A 4,131-nucleotide genomic window follows, 5' to 3' on the forward strand; every position below is an offset into this window, starting at 1 on the left:
TTTGATTTATAGAAGGAAATGACCACAACGCTCAATTTTATAAGTTACATTTTTCATAAAGTAAATCTTTGATAAATAAGTCAAATTATTATTAAAGGTACACGTCATGTAACGTAAAAGGCTAGTTTTCTAAACGTACGAAAGTGCGCCCGAAAAACCGAAAGTGGTACATGAGTCGTGAGATCACGACCGTGTCATTTTTGTAAAAATTATATTTTTACCATGAGCGTAAATATAATATAATATTTAATTAATTCTAAAGATTTAATATATTATAAAAATATACATCACATATGTTAAAAAGAAAACCAAATGCGTTTGAGCTGTATGATGGGGGTAGGTGGGTTGATGGCTCAAAATCCTTTAAATTGATCAATTACTGGTTCGTTCAAGCACATAATTCATTTCATCTTACGAGCTCTCATCATATACATATATATCTATAACTATAATATTATTATCAAGATTATTAATATTAATTTTATTATTATTGATATTAGTACTATTACGTAATGATATTATTAGTATTATACATAAAATACTACGACGAGGTCATGAGCGAGTTATTTCAAAAACTGGTTTTCAAGTAGGATAGGGCTAAGGAAATTATGGGTTATAGCTATGGAGGTGATGGGTAATGTTCATGGGTATGCTCATGAGGTCAATCTAGTGTTTATCATCTTCGTCGTGTCTACGTACCTTTCCTACAATATTGAACCTCAATATTGATACGTGAGTACTCATAACTTAACTTTTATTTACTAATAGTGTATCCCTGACTAGTGCTCGAGAATATAGGATTGTGCATGCTTGTATATTTGATATTGCCCTTAGATAAGTTATGTTGAATCTTAAAGGTTGTTATACTAGGGATGAAATAAGGTATAAAATATGCATGTCTTTGGAAAGCTAGCGAAAAATTAAGAACTTTTCATTTAGATATCAAATGGATTCGATGAACGGTTAGAAAGTTATGAAATAAACGAATTGTGTAATTAATTTCGTAATTAAAATTGCTGATATTAATTAGTGAACTAATTTTCTGGGTTATAAAAAGTGGGTATTTGGATTCTACTCGTCGAGTAGATGAATTTTCATATAAAGCACGTCTCGCTTCGTTGAACGGTTGTCAAGTTATGGATAAAAGAAGTTTTGTAAATTTTGACGAAACGTTGATACGGAAACTGAAATTCTCGCTGATCTGCGTTGTTTCAGATTAAAACAAAAATACCACTGAATTCTTTGCTGTAAGGTCTAACAAACGACTCTGGCCGTTTGTCAATTCGAGTCTCGACGATTTTTCTAAAAATCGTCAAAGTTGACTGTTTGGTCACATTTTAAAATTCTAAAAAGAGCTGAAACTTTTTTATTAAAAATATCAGTTTTGTATCAGTTGTCATGGTCGGCCTGATGTGTGTTTACTTTTGCCAAAAATCATGTTATATCTTTGTGGTAACGAGAATTTGAAGGCTTTGACCGTTTGTCAATCCGGGTTTCGAGGAATTTTCTAAAAATCTCCAAAGTAGGCTACTCGGTCACTTTTGTAAATTTATTAAAGCTGAAAAATTAACTTTGGAACGCCGAAACCGCGTTGGCAACTACGAGTTGTCTAGGTTTAGTTTACTTCTGTAAAATTTATTCTTAATCTTTTTGGTAATGTGTAACTGTTATCTTTGGCCGTTTATCAATCGGAGTTACGATAATTTTTCTAAAAATCGCTGAAGTGGCCGTTTAGTCATGTTTGACTAAAAAAAATAAATCATTTTTGTATAAGTTATTGTATTTTTGCATGCGACCTCGTTTTTACTTTAACCTTTGACTTCTTACCTTGAACTTTGAATTTTCCCGTTAACTTTTCAGTTAATTTTTTTTGTGTTGACTTTCTCTAAATACTAATATACTATTTTATGATTATGAAACCATTTGTGTTACGTTGTTTCACACGTCACCTTTTACTAGAAATTTAACTGACCATGGGTAATACAACATGTTACTATACTGTTGAGTCAGACTCGAGCATTAGGATTGTGGTACACTATGACTTGGCCTAAATTATTAGACAAATATTGACCGTCACATATATATATATAATTACTATAGGTTCGTGAATCCAAGGCCAACCTTACACTTGTTCAATGATGTTATATGTATTTTTACTACAAAATACAGTATGGTGAGTTTCATTTGCCTTTTTACCCTTTATATTTTTGGGACTGAGAATACATGCGCTTTTATAAATGTTTGACGAAATAGACACAAGTAATTGAATCTACATTCTATGGTTGAATTATCGAAATCGAATCTGCCCCTTTTTATTAAAGTCTGGTAATCTAAGAATTAGGGAACAGACACCCTAATTGACGCGAATCCTAAAGATAGATCTATCGGGCCTAACAAACCCCATCCAAAGTACCGGATGCTTTAGTACTTCGAAATTTATATCATGTCCGAAGGAGGATCCCGGAATGATAGGGGATATTCTTATATGCATATTGTTAATGTCGGTTATCAGGTGTTCACCATATGAATGATTATTTTTGTCTCTATGCATGGGACGTATATTTATGAGAACTGGAAATGAAATTCTTGTTGTCTATTAAAATGATGGAAATAAATGATTATGATAAACTAATGAACTCACCAACCTTTTGGTTGACACTTTAAAGCATGTTTATTCTCAGGTGTTAAAGAAATCTTCCGCTGTGCATTTGCTCATTTTAAAGATATTATTTGGAGTCTTTCATAGCATATTTCGAAGAACGTTGCATTCGAGTCATTGAGTTCATCAAAGATTATTATTAAATCAATTTATAGTTGGATAGTGGATATTATGAAATGGTATGCATGCCTGTCAATTTTCGATGTAAAGAAAGATTGTCTTTTAAAAACGAATGCAATGTTTGTAAAATGTATCATATAGAGGTCAAATACCTCGCAATGTAATCAACTATTGTGAATCGTTTATAATGTATATGAACGGGTCCTTTCAGTATGAACCACGGAGCCGGTAATGCCTTAGTGTGAGTATGACTCAAGTTGTGATGCGAACCACGGAGCCGATAGCATCATGACAATTACGTATGGTGAGAACCACGGAGCTGGTAGCACCATGATGCGAGTATGGTTAACCATATGGTTTTCGTATGTGTTGTAGTGTAGCATTTTATATTGTTTTGACTATATGCTATTGGATATGCTAGTTGCGGTATTGGAGGTTATTAGCTTTATACTTTGAGATGGTATGCTAATTAAATTGCTAGCATGTATGCGGTATGTGTGTAAGTGTGTGCAAGTAAGTAGATTATATATGTATATGTATACTTATTGCATTCACTAAACTTTGCTTACTCCCTCGTTGTTTACCTTTTTGTATAGGTACCGTTTGATGTATTGGAGGATTCTAGTAGCTTGGTTAGGTTGCTAGAAGTTGGTTCATGATGGAGTAGCATTGGCTTTGGATGTGGTTGGGGTTTGCTAAAATCCTCGGGATCATGCTCATAGTATTGGGTTGGGATATCGATTCTTAATCCTTTGTTTTGGTGTAATTGGGTCGAAATTGTCGCCTTAATTGTATCGGGTCGTTTTGTTGCAATTAATGAATTATTATGGTCATGTGGTGCTTAAAAATGTGAACGGATGCGTTTTGGATCATAATAAACTTGTATTGGGTCCTTGTAATGTGAGACTTGTGATTGGGGTTTAATGGGTTGGTTTAACACTTAGTAAAATTTGAACCTGCAATATTTCAGTGTTAAAAGCACTGCTTTTAATGGTAAAAGCGCCGCTCCTGATCAGTAACTGGTGGTCCTTTCGAGCAGTCGGCAGAAGCGCCGCTTTTTGGCAACAAAAGCGTCGCTCCTGAGTCACAAAAGCGTCGCACCTGTTGGATGGTGCTCCGCTCCTGTATTTAAAAAAAATATATAGTCGATTTTTAGTTAAACGGTTTGGAGTCGTTTCATATGCTAGGAGGGATAAGTCAAAATTCTGTGAGTTCCATGACGATTATGGACATGAAATCGATCGTTACAAATCTTTTATTGGAAAAGTGATCGAATTCCTAAGAAGATGTGAGCTTAATCACCTAAAACCAATTAAGAAGAAAGGAGCTTTTCGCAGAACAATGCGCCGGAG

Source organism: Rutidosis leptorrhynchoides, chromosome 1 (genome assembly GCF_046630445.1).
Source record: "Rutidosis leptorrhynchoides isolate AG116_Rl617_1_P2 chromosome 1, CSIRO_AGI_Rlap_v1, whole genome shotgun sequence".
NCBI lineage: Eukaryota > Viridiplantae > Streptophyta > Magnoliopsida > Asterales > Asteraceae > Rutidosis > Rutidosis leptorrhynchoides.